This window comes from Squalius cephalus, assembly GCF_949319135.1.
Source record: "Squalius cephalus genome assembly, chromosome: 19".
NCBI lineage: Eukaryota > Metazoa > Chordata > Actinopteri > Cypriniformes > Leuciscidae > Squalius > Squalius cephalus.
Window position 1 is genome coordinate 16,043,229 of NC_137140.1, and position 17,989 is coordinate 16,061,217.

Genomic DNA, 17,989 nt, shown 5'->3' on the forward strand with positions numbered 1-17,989 from the left:
GATCCAACATGATTAGAGCCCCAGTATTGCCCGAGTCTGCAATAAGTAATAGATCATTTGAGACTCGCAGTAAAGCTGATTCAGTACTGTGTCCTGCCCGAAAACCAGACTGAAAGACATCTAACACCTCGTTTCTAGCCAAAAAAGAACTTAACTGAGATAAAACTACCTTTTCCAAAATTTTAGAAATACAAGGCAGCTTTGAAATGGGCCGATAATTTTTAAAATCCAACGGGTCAAGAGTGGGCTTTTTAAGAAGGGGCTGAATAACCGCATGCTTAAAACTTAAAGGAAAAGTGCCTGTATAAAGACTGCAATTAACAATAGCAGTAATACAAGGCCCAGTGTAATCGAATGTCGCAGCCAACAAATCAAAAGGCAAAACATCCCAACTAGCAGCTGGGCGTTTCAACTTACCAATAATAAGACTAATATCCTTAATTGAAACCAAATCAAATTTATCAAACGTGCTGACATTTTTTAAAATATCTCCTGTCAAGCCATTCCAGTCATGAAAACCAGATCTAATTGTGTTAACTTTGTCTAAAAAGACATTTAAAAACTTCTCACAACACTCAGTGGATGGTAGTATTGAGACAGTGTTTGAGTTTAGAAACCTATTAATAGATTGAAACAAAATTTTAGGTGATTTTGAATGCTGTGATATAATTTTGAAAAAAAAAGGCTGATTTAGCATCCTTTACAGCCTTCTGATATCCCATACGTAAATCACGAAAAATCTGTTGAGAGATCATAAGTTTATCCTTTTTCCAAACCCGTTCTGTTCGCCTACACTGCTGTCTAAGAGCCCGAGTTTGTTCATTTAACCACGGCTGATGATTAACCTTACTATGCTTGATCTTATATGGAGCAACAGAGTCTAAAACTCCAGAACACACAGAATTAAAAGCAATAAGTAACTCATCTGGATCTGCCGTAATAGCTACAGACTCAGGCCATGATACATCAGAAAGAGTAATAAAAATATCACCAAACGCCTGAGGTGTAGACTGAGTGATTGTACGGGAGCGTATATAAGAAAGCTGATGCTCCACCTTCTCAATTTGCACATTTACATTAAAAGTAACAGGCAAATGATCTGAAATACAGGCATCATTTACAACAACATCACAGATAGACAGACCTAAAGAAAAAACAAGGTCCAAAGTATGTCCTTTTTCATGTGTGGGACCAAATACATGTTGTATAAAATTAAATGAGTCCATCAGATCAGAAAACTCCTTCTCCAAAGGCTTCCCAGGGCAGCAAATATGAATGTTAAAATCCCCAACAAGTAAAATATGATCAGACAATAATAAAATAGTGGATAAGAACTCAGAAAATTCCTGAATAAAAACTTGGCTATACTTTGGAGGTCGATAAACAACTACTCCCAAAACAGACTTATAAAACTCAATTCTTAATAACTGAACCTCAAAGCTCGAGTAACATGCGGTCGATAAACGGTGACATTTATACTGCTGCTTACAAACAGTAGCTAAACCCCCACCACGACCCATCAGTCTCGGGGTATTAATTAACATATAGTCAGGTGGACAAATTTCCTCGCAAGGACTACACTCATCCCGATTTATCCATGTCTCTGTAATAAATAGGAAGTCCAAGACATTATGCAATATAAAATCATTTAAGATGAATGTCTTGTTTGAAATCGAGCGCGCATTTACAAGCGACATCTGTAAAGTCTGTACAACCATGGGGGCCGCTGTAATAAGGCCCGACTTTACCGTCTTAAGACCGATCAAGTTGCTCAAATCTGCACCTCTGACATGTGATGAAAACTTTGCATCCTGATAAAACCGCAGCGCTGACGAACCTCCATCCGGATACACTGGCAACAAATGAGAACACCGCCAACCCCGAAGATCCGCAGCACGATCCATGATGCCGTCAACTGTTGCAAACTGCACAACAGCACAAGACCTCCGCAAGAATCTCTGCTTCACGTGAGCACCTGAACGTCTCCCTCGTCGTCGGCGCCGCTTTTGCCTGCAACACGCACATCCATCCAGAGAACGCTGTAAATACGATGGCAGCGTGTGATAGGAAAAGGCACACTTGTTTGCACTGCTTATCGACAAGTCCACAACATGCGAACGAATCTGAAACAGGGTAGTGTGGTCGTAAACCCACAGTGACTGGCATGGACAAAATAAAACATTTAAGAAGACATAAAAAACAAACAAACTAAAAAACATAGAGGAGCGACGGCAAGCCACAACACTGGTCGGCGCCATCTTGGAGATCATCATGCAACAGCAGTACAGGGAACAATACTCAAGATCTAATATTATCACACGGAATAGATGTTGATGCCGTTGAAATTCTGCAGCAGAGCGATGACATCTCAGATCATTATCTAGTCTCGTGTAAACTTCATTTAGCCAAGGCTGCAAAGCCGACTCCGTGTTTCAAATATGTTAGACCTATCACTTCTGCCACTAAAGATTGCTTTATCAATAATCTTCCTGATCAGTTTCATCATCTCAGCATCCCAGATAGCTTAGAAGAACTCGACATTGCAACAGAAACTTTTAACTCTCTCTTTTCCAGCACTTTAGACACAGTTGCTCCGTTGAGTTTAAAGAAAATTAAAGAAAATAGTCCAACGCCGTGGTACAACGAGCACACTCAGGCCCTTAAGAGAGCAGCCAGAAAAATGGAGTGCAACTGGAAGAAAACAAAACTAGAGGTATTTCGCATTTCATGGAAAGAGAGCTCGATTGCTTACAGACAGGCCTTAAAAGCTGCTAGATCTGCTTATTTTTCAAACCTATTAGAAGAAAATAAACATAATCCTAGGTATTTATTTGAAACGGTGGCTAAACTAACGAAAAAGAAAGCTTCAAGCACCGAAGTTTCCAAGCAACACAGCAGTAATGACTTTATGAACTTCTTCACTTATAAGATTGATAATATCAGGGAGAAAAGTATAACTATGCAACCGTCTACTACAGTATCACATCAGGCAGTGCATTGTAGTCTCCCTGAGGAAAAATTTGATTCGTTCGTTGCTATAGAAGAGGAAGAATTTACTAAACTCGTTAAATCATCTAAATCTACAACATGTATTTTAGACCCTATACCGACTAAGCTACTGAAAGAAATACTTCCAGAGGTCATAGATCCTCTTCTTAATATCATTAATTCATCTTTGTCTCTAGGATACGTACCAAAAACCTTTAAGCTGGCTATGATTAAACCGCTTGTTAAAAAAACGCAACTTGATCCTACAGAATTAGTCAATTACAGGCCGATCTCAAATCTACCTTTTCTGTCAAAGATATTAGAAAAAGCAGTATCTTCACAACTGTGTTCCTTTCTTGAAAGAAATGATATCTGCGAGGATTTTCAGTCAGGATTTAGACCGTACCATAGTACTGAGACGGCTCTCGTTAGAGTCACAAATGATTTGCTCTTATCATCCGATCGTGGTTGTGTCTCTCTATTAGTGTTACTCGATCTTAGTGCTGCATTTGATACTATCGACCACAACATTCTTTTCAATAGACTCGAAAATTATGTTGGCATTAGTGGAATTGCACTAGCATGGTTTAAATCATACTTATCTGACCGTTATCAGTTTGTAGCAGAAAATGAAGAGATGTCTCATCGATCACAAGTTCAGTATGGCGTACCGCTGCTTTTCACTCTGTACATGCTACCATTAGGAGATATCATTAGGAAACATGGAATTAGCTTTCACTGTTATGCCGACGATACTCAGCTCTATATTTCTTCAAAACCTAACGAAACTTACCAATTCACAAAATTAACGGAATGCATAGCGGATATAAAAAATTGGATGCCTCGTAATTTCCTACACTCTAAAAAATGCTGGGTTATTTTTTAAACCCAAATGCTGGGTTGAGCATTTTGACTATGTTGCTGGGTTATTTTCTCCGTAATCAGCTGACAATGACCCAGCATTTGGGTTTGTTTTGGAAATTTTGACCCAGCGCCTTCTCGCGAGTCGCGCGCTTTTGTCCACACTGTTCAAATCACTACGTCAACAGGAGGACGAGAGGTTCAAGCAGGAGCGAGCGTAAAGGTGAGCAACCCTGTTTTATTACAACTTTCCTAATGTTAAGTAACGTTAGTCAAAGAAGTCAGAAAGTCAACAAGAAGTTATGTTGAAATGAACTATGAATTATTGACGACGTCGACGTCTGTCGAACTAGCGACCGTTATGCTAACGTTAACGTTACGTTACACATAACATTCATTATTTTTACACGGTCTGTAATCAATTATTCCACTTAAAACACGGTCACAATGTCTAAGTGCAGTTGTTGGTGTCTGTTTTATCTCCAGAAATGTTGCGGGTTACTTGATTCGGCGGTGTTGGATGGATGCAGTGTAACGTCACTGGCTAGTGGCTGGATATGCTAAAGAAGCTGTAAGTCTAACGTTACCTATTATTTAACTGTGTTTGTTAATCATTTTCGAAAGGTAGCTTTACATAAAATATTGAATTATGCTGCAGTATGTTCTCTGTGTTTGGGTGTGTGCGCCTTAATTCAATTTGGCTAAGCATTTCTGCAGAAAACAGTGATGTCATCGTCCAGCTCAGTACAATTCTTATCAAAAACTGTCATTGTTCATTTGAAGTCAGTTCAGTGTTGCTTCAGTTACGTTCAGAAACTATGTAAAGATAATCAAAGTAGTTACTGAAGTACAATTTGGTCTTAAACCGGCTCTGAAAAAAAGAGTCATTCAGTTTTCATTTCAGTTCAGTTCTCATCTGATATTGTCAGTGCAATTAAATCAATAATATTGTTGAAAATTAAGTGCCCCTAACTAAGCAAGCCAGAGACAACAGTGGCAAGGAACCCACACTCCATCAGGTGACAGAATGGAGAGGAAAAAAAACATTAGGAGGAACCAAGCTTATGTATTAAATAGCCTAATACAATTTATTATTTTGGTTTGTCATGCAATTTGGTTCACAGTCATTAAAATAACTATGATGATCATTGAATCGTGAATGATTTAAAAAAAAAAAACTGCCAGGAAGAATAAACATTAACAACATTTATTTATTATTTTTACTTATCTTGAAACTGCAATCAAATAAGTCAATGGGCGCAATGGGCAATTGTTATACCGATAGACTAATACATTGGAATGAATAAAAAATATTCTATGAAATATCTACAGGTAATTTTATAAAATATTTTTTTAATTATCCACAAAATTAACATTTCTTCTGTTTACAGTCTTGTGAATTAACAATAGTTAATTAAGCTGTTAAAAATTATTTAGTCTATTTATTTATTTAATTTTTTTAATTAAGTAATGATTCATTAAAATTATTTATATATATATTTTTTAAATTAACTGGAGCCAGCATAAAAATTAATTTTAAAAACATTGTATAAGACATGCTAAATTTGTAAAGATATTACTAATCAGATGTTTCCTTCTTTTCTTTTACAGCAATGGACTCAACTGGAGTCTTGAGTGCCTCATTGAAAAATTGCTGGTAAATATGTGATGAACAATTTTGCATTTCAAATTCTCTTTCTTTGTAGGTAATCTTTTTTTCACAGTTGCATCCAGTGCCAACCCTAACCCTTAAAGGGATAGTTCGCCCAAAAATGATATTTAACCCATGATGTACTCACCCTCAAGCCGTTTGAGATGCATATGTCAATCTTTTTTCAGACAAACACATTTTCAGTTATTTTAGAAAATGTCTTCGATCTTTCAGTGGTTATAATGTGACGCTATGGGGTCCACCTCCTTCAAGTCCCAAAATGTGCATGCATCCTTCACAAAAGTAATCCATCCGGCTCCAGGGGGATAAACGAAGGCCTTCTGAGGGTAATCCGTGCGGTTTTGTCGTAAAAATATACATATTTAAAACTTTATAAACGAAAATAACTGGCTTCCGGTAGCGGTCGACGCGCGTTCATGGAGATGGATGCTGGCGTATGACGTAGGACGTAGCGTAGAAAGCGTCGTGACGTAGAACGAACGTAGAGTTTTGTTTTGCTCTGCTCTCTGGCTGCGCTGTCACGTTCGTTCTACGTCACGACGCTTTCTACGCTACGTCCTACGGATTACTTTTGTGAAGGATGCATGCACATTTTGGGACTTGAAGGAGGTGAACCCCATTGCTTCACATTATAACCACTGAAAGATCTAAGACATTTTCTAAAATAACTGAAAATGTGTTCGTCTGAAAAAAGATTGACATATGCATCTCGAACGGCTTGAGGGTGAGTAAATCATGGGTTAAATATAATTTTTGGGCGAACTATCCCTTTAACAAAGTTTGCTACACCATTCACAATAAGCTCAAAAACATGAATGGCCAATTTACTTGTCCAAGTACAAGCACATGACAAGACTTAATGTCAAACCATGTAGGGTGAATTTAAATCAGTTATATTGTAGGGCTGGCATAGGGTACCACTTCTGTGCCTAGTCGTTGTCAGTGTAATTTCATAGATAGCCGTTCTTGTTTGCCCCTTTCTTGGTTTAAGGCAGTGGTTCTCAAATGTCCTGGGACCCCCATAATTTAGGATGTCTCACCCAATTTAAATTTTGCAGTCTGTACTAATGAGCTGAATCAGGTGTGTTAAATGAGGGAGAGATACAAAATGTGCAGTGGTATGGGGTCCCCAGGACGGGTTTGAGAAGCACTGCTTTAAGGGATAGTTCATCTGAAAAGGAAAATTCTGTCGTCATTTACTCACCCTCATGTTATTACAAACCTGAATGATTTTCTTCTCCTGAACACAAAAGAAGATATTTAAAAAAAATTTTTGGTAACAAAACAGTTAACAATAGCCATTGACTTTTATAGTACTACTACTTTTTTCCTATTATGGAAGTCATTGGTTACCGTCAACTATCTTGTTACTGACATTCTTTAAAAAATCTTTTTGTGTTCAGCAGAAGAAAGAAACTTCAAAAAAAGTTCCAAAAAAAGGTTTGGATCAACGTGAGGGTGAGTAAATGAGGCGAGTAAATTTGACATGAGGGTGAGTAAATTTGCATTTTAAGGTGAACTATACCTTTAATAACACTAAATGTTTTCAGATTACCAGAGTACATATTTAACTGCTATATATTTAAGCTAATTTCACTCATTCTAAGTTGACCTTAGTTAGAAATGCACTTTGCTTAATTTAAAAGCTGATGAACGAACAAGTTCTAATTTGTCATTTTTCTATTCTTAGATTCCAAAGGCATACTAGCACTTACAATCCTGCCTGTGATTCTTCCCCCGCCTGTGTACAAGATTGGCCACAAAACCTTTCGGCCAACTATTCAAGAGACAAGAACCTCATTCATTGATGTACAACCGGTAAGTAAAACAACAGGGGACAAAAAGAGCAGGCTCATTTCTTTACACCTGTTTGTAGGGCTGCACGATAAATCGTTTTATTGCTGCTTGAATCTGACATGCATTTCATTTTCTCACAACTCTTTAAAGGATTAGTTCACCCCAAAATGAAAATTTCCTAATAATTTACTCACCCCAATGTCTTCCAAGATATCCATGTCTTTCTTTCTTCAGTGGAAGAGAAATTAAGTTTTTTGAGGAAAACATTTCAGGATTATTCTACACAGAATGGACTTTAATGACAACCAACTATCCCAACGTTCAAAGAAGGTTCAAATGTCCATCTCAATGCAGCTTCAGAGTCTCTACACAATCCCAGTCGAGAAATAAGGGTGTTATCTAGCGAAACCATCAGCCATTTGTGGTTTAATAGTATATAAATGTTTTTTTTTGTTTTTAAATGACCGATCGTTTCGCTAGATAAGACCCTTATTTCTCAACTGGGATTGTGTAGAGACTCTGAAGCTGCATTGAGACGGACATTTGAACCTTCTTTGAACATTGGGATAGTTGGTTGCCATTTAAGTCTATTCTGTGTAGAAACATACTGAAATGTTTTCCTCAAAAAAACTTAATTTCTTTTCCACTGAAGAAAGAAAGACATGGATATCTTGGATGGCACTGGGGTGAGTAAATGATTAGGAAATTTACATTTTGGGGTGAACTAATTCTTTAAGTTAATTTAAGATGGTATTTAACTAATTTAAGACTGCTCTTATAAAAACCTAAGACACACTTTTAAATAATTATGTGTCTGATACTGTCTTTCCCTCATTTAGTCTGGAACCAACATGGTGCTTTACCTGGAAAGGCAGAGAGAAGCAAAACCCTTCCCCTTTGTCTTGGAGCTTGGAATGGCTGGACAGTTTTTTGGTGAAGGGGAAACTCTGAAAAAGTTGACTCAGTTGGTTTTTTGTTTTGTTTTGTTTTTTATCTTTTTGTGAAGATAATTTTTAGCTAGGCTATTTTACAGTTTATAGGTATAGAGTTTCATGTTTTTATTTTGCTACACAGGACTAAATGATTGCTTATTTAAAATGAATTGCAATGTATGTACTTACTGTTTATACGCAGAGATGTGCCTCCCATTTTTGCTGCACAGGACTAAATGATTGCTTATTTAAGTGAATTACAATGTATACTTATGTGTTTTTTATTGTATTCTTTGTGAATAGAATCTTAAGCTGTAGGCTATTTTACAGTTTATAAGTGTAGAGTTTTGAATTTTGAGAATCTTACCATTTTATAATATTTTAACATACCAACATTTTAACACAAATGATTTTTGTGGGCCTCCATTTATGTTGCAGATGTCTGTTTTTTTTTTTTACATGAATGTATTTATGATTATATTAATTTCCTGGAATAAACACTTTAATTGAATCAATAAACAGTAGTGTTATTATTGTTATTAATATTTTTGTATTTTTTATTCGTTTTTTTATTTATTATTATTATCTAAAATTAATAACCTGTAGCATGGGGGTTGTTTGACCCAGCACTGATTAAAAACAACCCAGCAGATGGGTTAATGTATAAAAACCCAGCCTGCTGGGTCAAAATAACCCAGCATGTGTTCTGTCCAATATTTACCCAGCGCTGGGTTGCCAAATAACCCAAATTGGGTTGTTTTTAACCCAGCATTTTTTAGAGTGTACTTCTAAATTCTGAAAAAACAGAGTTTCTAATTATTGGACAAAAAACTTCCTCACGTAATAACCTAGAATACTGTCTAACACTTGATGGCTGCTCTGTTAAGTCTTCGTCGTCGGTTAGGAACCTGGGTGTGCTCTTTGATACCAATCTTTAATTTGAAAGTCACGTGTCTAGTATCTGTAAAACTGCATTTTTCCATCTTAAAAATATATCTAAATTACGTCATATGCTCTCATTGACAAATGCGGAACAATTAGTTCATGCGTTCATGACCTCAAGGCTAGATTATTGTAATGCTCTACTGGGTGGTTGCCCTGCACGCTTAATAAACAAACTGCTACAGCTACAGTAGTTCAAAACGCAGCAGCTCGAGTTCTTACCAGAACCAGGAAGTATGACCATATTAGCCCGGTTCTGTCAAAACTGCACTGGCTCCCTATTAAACATCGCATCAATTTTAAAATATTGCTGATCACGTACAAAGCACTAAATGGTTTAGCTCCGCAGTACTTGAGCGAGCTCTTAACGCATTATAGTCCTTCACGTCTATTGCGATCTCAAAATTCCGGCCAGTTGATAATACCTAGAATATCAAAATCGACTGCTGGCGGTAGATCCTTCTCCTATTTAGCACCAAAACTTTGGAACAGCCTTCCTACCATTGTCCGGGAAGCAGACACACTCTGTCAGTTCAAAGCTAGACTAAAAACACATCTCTTTGACCTAGCTTTCACATAATACATTTTAGACTTTAGATTCAATATTAGGCTGCATAGATTAGGTCAGCTGGAACCGGGAACACTTCCCATAAATCCTGATGTACTCGTTACATCATAAGAAGAATGGCATCTACGCTAATTTTAGTGTCTTTGTTTATCCCAGGGGTCGGCAACCCAAAATGTTGAAAGAGCCATATTGGACCAAAAAAAAAAAAAAAAAAAAAAAAATCTGTCTGGAGCCGCAAAAAATTAAAAGCCTTATATAAGCCTTATAATGAAGGCAACACACGCTGTAAGTGTCTATATTAGCTTTATTAGCCCCCTAGTATCAAAATGATAAGTAGGCTACAAATACATAATAAGCATTCATGATTAAATGTTTATTTTCCCTGCAAGCGCATCCTGGAGAGAATGACGCAACATGTGACTACTCTGCTGTACGATCGTGCTTTAAGTTTAACTTTCATTATAATTTTAATGTATTATGTTTCGTTTTATTTATTCGTGTATTGGGTTGAAGAACTTTAACCCTTTCACACGTAAGTTTAAAATATTCTGACTGACTCCCCAGCGTGAGTTTTTCAAGGCGACCGTTATTTAGAATGTGTCACTTTATGGTTTCCATGGTGACGCGTCATTACGTGTCACGTGACACACCGCAGCAACAACAGAGCTGAATGAATGATGATCTGCTTTTATGTCATTTTTCCTTTTTTATTCAAAATATTCACAAATTTGCTAGATATGACATGACATATCTGATATTCCGATTGTCAAATATATGCAAGTGGAAGTGTTTTATAACGATCGCGTTATTTGAGCTGTATGCGCTATGGGCGCCGCCATCTTAGTTTGTGCCGCATACGCAGTTCAGAGAATCAGATCTGTTGGATTTACAACACGTGAATTCATCCACTTCTCCCGAAATACATAAAAGTAAGTGGCAGGTGAACTGGGAGAAGAATAGAGTAAACTTTAAAGTTACTTACACAATGTGTATCTGATATGAATAAAACGTGTCTAATTATAATGGAAAGGATTATTATTGCCTCTTCCTTTAACATCAGTGTGTATTTTACAAACTCTAAATGTATTTTTAGTACTTATATGTCTGAAACCTAAAATAAACATTATGTGGTTGAAAACACTAAAAAGTTGTGATATATGACAGCTGAGCGCGCCTGTCTCTGGCTCAACGCCAGCCAACGCGGAGAGCACATTTGAATAGCGTGCCGCACGAGTGCTATTTTTAGACCGCAAGGCCGCGTGACGTCAGCAACGTAAACCGGAAGGGGGTCAACATAGAAGCGCGCTCGCTTATGATTCATGCTAGTACTGCTTGTTTTCTGCCGGTTATCCCTCAAATAAGAACATGCCGAGTAAACACTGCTGCTATGGAACTTGCAGAAACGACTCCAGACACTATGACCGTCCACATATGAAGGATGTATTCTTTATTCGTTTCCCGAAGCCAAAAACCTAGAGGGATAAATGTGAACGATGGGTCTACGCCCTAGACATTATTTTGAATGAATGAATAACTCTCTCTCTCTCTCTCTCTATATATATATATATGTATGTATGTATGTATGTATATATATATGTATGTATGTATGTATGTATGTATGTATATATATATATATATATATATATATATAGTTACTTGTAGGTGCTACTACTGCCTTGAATGACATGTATTTATCATAAAAGTCATATGTAGGCCTAACGTTACTTTCTTAAAATACTCTTATTTAAATATGTAAGACATGTTCAGCCTCTGCCTTTTTCTAGCAAGCCTGGTCATGCTACAGGTAGGCCCTAGATCTGACAGATTTACTTTTTCTGTAGTAAGGAAACAGCCTTAGGGGGGAGGGTAAAATAATTGAGAGAATTTAGATTTGATATTAATTAAAAATTAAGTGTTGTTGGTTGTGACCAAGTAGCATTAGCGATCGCTAAACAAAAAATAAATACATTAATAATAATAATATAAATTACCCCCAACAACTGTCAGACGTAAGACAACCAGACAGGACATAGGGTGGTAAAAGATAGCTTGTTGAAACTGCAAAATGTCACTGTCAGTGGCGTAAGGCGATGTTTTTTGGGGGAGAAATTCTGTCGATAACAATCTACCTCTGGATCAGGTCGGCTCTTTTTCCCGTCTTTTTCAGCCCTCTACACTCAAGCCATCTCTTCAATTGAATATTTGTATGTTCTTCTACTTCTATACCAGTGAATTTGGCACCGGGGACATCATTCTCGGACAGAGTTAGCAGGTTTAGCTCAGTAGACATCTCGTCCGTAAACTGTTTACATGCGTCTAGCATGAGTGACACGCGCGAGTTTGACCCCCCTAGCAACCGTCGCTAGCTTAATGAATATTAATGAGAAAAGGTGACGTATATCGTGCGGTACGCTATTTAGCAGTTGATCACGTCATGCACTGACCGTTCTAATCACACCGATGTGATCGTACGTGCGAAGTGTTTGTCATGTTTTTCCTCCTACAGAAATTATATTAAAACAAAAAAGATTTTTTTCTATTTTCATATTTTTGAAAAAACTCCAGGGAGCCACTAGGGCGGCGCTTAAGAGCCGCGGGTTGCCGACCCCCGGTTTTTCCCAAGGTTTTCCCGCAGCCTGCCGGATCCAGGCCGTATCCAGATCTGATGAAGGACCTGCGCCTGGACCCGATGACAACACAGTGCTGAAGTGCCAACTAGTCTCTCCCTATGGAGGATCCCTTTACCACTCTACAGATAAAGCGTTGTCGGGAAACTCAATTCGCGTATCTACCCCAAATTGATAAAATAAAATAAAATTCTGTATCAAAAATTATAAGGAAACACCAGTACTTTGTTTAGGCTTGGTTTGTAGGGAATTACAAACCTGCGTACATATATTCAAACGCACATAACTATAGAACCAATTCTTAATGCGCATGTGAACGCCATCAGCGTTTCTCACAGGTTCGCGTTTAAAGTCTATGTAGAGAGAATTGGGTCGTCTTAGCGGCCCCTAATTTAAAGTGTAAGTTGCAGGTTAACCACCACAGCCTATTAATGTGTAAATTAAAGTGCTCTATATGTATATATTTAATTATTTCTGTCTTAAAATGCGTTAAAATAACATTTATTGGGGTTTCTTCAAAGGTAGCGTGTTTTTTCAGTTACTGGGTGATGACGTCACAAGAGGAACTCGCAACCCATACTCTGCTAGATTCCTACTGTATTATGGCTATTTGGAGAACGACTGAGGATGTGGGAAACCATCAAATTCTTTATGGACCACAGCCCTACAATGTTTAACCAGTCAGGCGTGAGAGAGGGGAGCCATGGCACTCAAAAGAGTTATTAATGCTTGGTGTGAGGAGAATGAGTGGAGGGGTTGGCCAGGTGTCCTGGTGAGTAACGTTAGCTACGTTAGAGCTAGTCTAGCCTGGTGCAAACTTAACCGAAATATAACGGAACAAGCAAGTCTTTTCAAAATATTGCCGTCATGTAGAATAGCAAGGAGGGACAACGACTGAAGACATTATTTACTTACAGTAAGTCAGTCCAAATCAGAGCTATAACGCTAGAGATGCACACACTGCACAGGCACCAATCGCTAGTCTCATCGACGCCTCAAACGTCATGTAATACCCTTTCTCAATCCACGCGTTATCAATTTCTCACGATTTAATTAGCGATGTTTATTGTCAGAAAAGAAAAAGAGAGATCGATGTCCCCATCACTGTGTTTGTGTGGGCTATGCCACCCAGTTGAATCAGCAGTGGAGAGTGTGTGCTGCCGTGAGGTGAACGCGTTTTGGAGTTTAGTGGAACAGCTCGACCCGCGACCGGCTGACCTGACGTGCCTGAACCCGTTTGTTTTGCGAATAGCGTATTCTCATTTCAGGCAGGATCACGGTCCCCTTGAAGTCAGCACACACGAGTATGTTTACAATTGAGTTATTTTATCCATAATTTTTTTTTATCAAATAAAACATACAACCAACTTTTCTGAAGTTATGTAAGGCGAATATAGCTGCTAGCGTACGGTAACTCTACTAGTGAGTTCCTCTTATGACGTCACGCCCCATCTAGTGGAGGGGAGCGGGAGCGGTTAAAACCACTGTTAAAAGTGCCAACTTTTCATATTATATCAGCATTTTGGTATAAAAAACAATAGTGGGCGGTTCTTATCTTTATGTTTAATAAACACATTGCATTATCTTCGTGAAAAATTTAACCTGCAACTTACACTTTAATAACAAATGATTGTTGCGACGGAAGCGAATCAATCATAACTAACCTTAGCTGGAAAATAACTTTACTAAAGAACCGCTATAAAGCCAAAACAATCTCTGTTACCATAAATTATACGTTTATCTCTGTAAAGCTGCTTTGAAACAATCTACATTGTTAAAAGCGCTATATAAATGAAGATGACTTGACTTGACTTGACATAATTTTCTTATGTTTTTGACTGTTAAAGCGATATAATCCACGAAAAAATAACTTTTGTTACCCGCGAGCTGTTTGTGAGGCGGCTTTACTCTATAGGGCTTGGCAACCGACGTCACTGCGCAGTGCATTCTGGGACGTAAACAAGAGGTTGCCGCCATTTTGTGAAGCCACAAACAAACACAAGCCGCCGGTGTCGTGCCCATAGACAGTATAAGAAGTGGACAGAGCCATCTCATTGGATCTCAATTGAGACAAGTGAAGCCCATTTTTAGCGATTTCTTAGCACTTCCTTTCCTGACGCGCAGACTCAAACCGAGCTTGACGACGTAGATGTGACGTGAGCAACCCGTCTGTCTTCTAGTAGCTGTGCCAAGAGAAATCTGAATCATTCCCTTCCGAATCTTGCAGAGACAGAGAGTGTGAGTAGGAGGTGTCCATGAGCTAGGAGCAGGAGAAACTTTTGCTAGGTATTCTGATTAATTATTTAGTCATTTTGCCTCCACGTCCCCCCGATTGCCCGTGAGCTTCTCCTCCCGTCCATACGGTAATCTCTCTACTGTGCGACAGAGAGTCGCGTGGTTATGACGCATTCGTTAGCCTGCTTTTACAAAAACTGCTTCTACGGGGCCATAACATAAGCTACAAGGTAATGGAGCATTTTATACATTGTCGTGTTTCTTTAGAAATAAATAATGGACAAATGGAGTCTTCAAACGCCTCAGATGTAAAGTTATTCGCTGTCAAAGTGACGCCAAAATGAATGGGAGTCAATGGGATGCTAACAGCAGGTGAAGTTCTGCTACAAGATGGTGGCACGCGGCCGGCTTCAACTTCCGGTCGACTTCCTTCCCGCTTGGTCGTGCCAAGGTACTTACCCCTGAAAGGAAGTGTATCCCCGGTCGCGGGAGCGCGCACGCATTCAGCAATAAAGGTGGCCGTGTTATTTGATAAATTATTATCAAAACCATTCAATAATGCCCGCGCACTTAAATAAATGGGTCATAGCCTACACAAAAAGCGAGTGTAGCTACAGATCGATGGTCTATCAAAATGAATATGGACAAAATATGTATCCCCCCGCAAAAAAAATCTACAGATGATGGTCTATCATCAAGTATTTTATTTTGTGAATAATTCACATCATGTCTAATAACAGCAGTGAATATGGACACGTTTCTTGTTTCCTGACAAAAGTTATAGTGGGATACAGATTTTTTCAGACCGTATTTTCGACCTGACAAAATATGTACCCCCCCCCAAAAAAAAATCTACAGATGATGGACTATCATCAAGTGTTTTATTTTGTGAATAATTCACATCATGTCTAATAACAGCAGTGAATATGGACACGTTTCTTGTTTCCTGACAAAAGTTATAGTGGGATACAGATTTTTTCAGACCGTATTTTCGACCTGACAAAATATGTATCCCCCCACAAAAAAAAATCTACAGATGATGGTCTATCATCAAGTGTTTTATTTTGTGAATAATTCACATCATGTCTAATAACAGCAGTGAATATGGACACGTTTCTTGTTTCCTTACAAAAGTTATAGTGGGATACAGATTTTTTCAGACCGTTTTTAAACATGTTATAACAAGTAGCCCCTCTCCATAATGCACAGATGATGGCCTATCAATGTCTCGACTTCCTGTGGCGCCTGAAGAAGAAAGCAAGGAAAAGCTCCTGCAAAATAAACATCAAACACTTCCACACACCAGAACACTTAACTTGTGGCCTTAACTTGAAGTGAGTCTCCAGTACACTTTCAGTTTTAATGTATAATAATAGGATACACAGAGTAGATCCTGTATCCACTTTCTTCATCGCTTGAATGTACAAAATATACAGTAAGACAATATTTTACTGTATTTTACTGGTCCTCCAGAACAGAAAGCTAAGGAGTACAAGCAGTACACAGGAAGGCCTCCTCTGTTGGTGGGCCTTGAACACACATATGGTGGAACCACCGCAAACAAATGTCACACTGAATCTGGAAAACAAATTATTTGGATTTTTGGGTAAGAGGCTGCAAATTTTCATGCTTGTGTAATTGACATATTTTTTAGCATACAGTAATTAACGTGGAGATAAAATAATAATAAAATGTTTGTTTATAACAAAACATATTTAATTTCTGAAGTTTGATTTACCCAACTCAGGTCTGTCTCAGGCCCTTCTGACCCACAGAAGTGACATATGTCAGTCAGGTCATCTTTGAAACAAAACAAAAAACGCAGAGCATGCATCTATAATTCTTCATTTTTCACACTAATACTTTTTAGGTAAGTATGGAATAATTCTGATAGCTGCATAAGATGCTTTACAGCAATTATAAGGACAATTATTTGGATTGCCAAAACATCCCCTAAAAGCTTATTACTTACCAGTCTCTAAGAGAAGAGTGACAGCGATTTGCAGTCTGTGTTTTATGACAGCCTCTTTTGTAGCAGGAAAATCTACAGTATCATTTTTCAAAAGTTCTTCTGCAAACTGAAAAAGACATTTTATGATTACATAAAAAAATTACAGAGACATAAATCTGCTGTCAGTGAATAACTTCATAATTTAAGGTAATTATAAATAGTAATTATACTTTCAGGGCAAAGACTCCACACGAGGTACTGTCCGATTGTTTGGGATGTGGGACAGTGTCACATGTCCACCTTGAGACATTGCATCCCTTGTTTCGCATGAATGCCCTGAAGAAAGAAAATAACAATATTAAAAATATTATTTTTGGCAATTTTGTCACACACACAGTAGGGGGTCAATGCCACCAGGTATGCATTTTTAAACTGTAACAAAAACAAAAGACTAATAAAAACTACTAAATGTTCACATTTATGTGATCACATTTTGTTTTTTTGTTAGAGTCGTAAGCTTTTCACATCTTTATAGAGCTCCTCGGTGGATAGATGATAACTTAACTTGTGGGCTGTGTAAAGAATGAAAAGCTCTAATAGTGGCTAAAATCCTGTGCTGCCAACTACTCTTTTTATATTTTATGATTATTTTGTTAAAATGTTATAATTATGTTTTCCTATTGACAGTGGACATACTAAATTAAATGTTGAAATGTTAATAATGCTGAAGTTAAATTTTTACAGCTATCCTTACCTTGTTGTTTCAAGACATGTTTTGATGTCTTGCTTAGACTCTCCCAGTGGATCCAGGAACAGGGACTTCCTTTGTTGTGGGTAGATCACCTTTTTTCATGAAAACAAATTACATTAGTTCTTTACTCAATCACGTGTATCATGAAACATAATATTATGGCACTGCATTTTTCTTCTGTGACGTAATTTACTTTTATAATATGTTTATAGTAAAATTTACCGCTAAGTGTCCAGTGGTGATGCTCATTTATAATTCCCACAATGATTTCGTACTCCAGGGGTTTAATCTAAAATTGAACAAAACATATTGTGGTAATCGAATTGTCCATAAAATATTAACTGAAATGTGTAAAGAAAATCAGAGAATAAAGTCCTAATAAAAGGTTGTTCAAGGCACTGTCTCTCAAAATATTGAATATTTAAAGGGACAGTTCTGTCATCATTTACTGACCCTCAAGTTGTTCCAAACCTGTATACATTTGTTTGTTCTGCTGAACACAAAGGAAGATATTTGGAAGAATGTTTGTAACCAAGCCAATCTCCCCCATTGACTACCATAGTAAAAAAACAAACAAACACATACTATGGTAGTCAATGGAGGGATGGGGGGCGAGATGTGCTTGGCTACAAACATTCTTCCAAATATTTTCCTTTGTGTTCAGC

The 17,989-nt window shown here is 37.8% G+C and overlaps 1 protein-coding gene across 1 annotated transcript in view; it reads left to right on the forward strand.

Moving 5' to 3' along the window:
• The window catches only part of LOC307147363 (uncharacterized protein), a 149,102-nt gene that overhangs the window by 103,943 nt on the left and 27,170 nt on the right, over positions 1–17,989 (forward strand). The gene's annotated exons all lie outside the window — the stretch shown is intronic.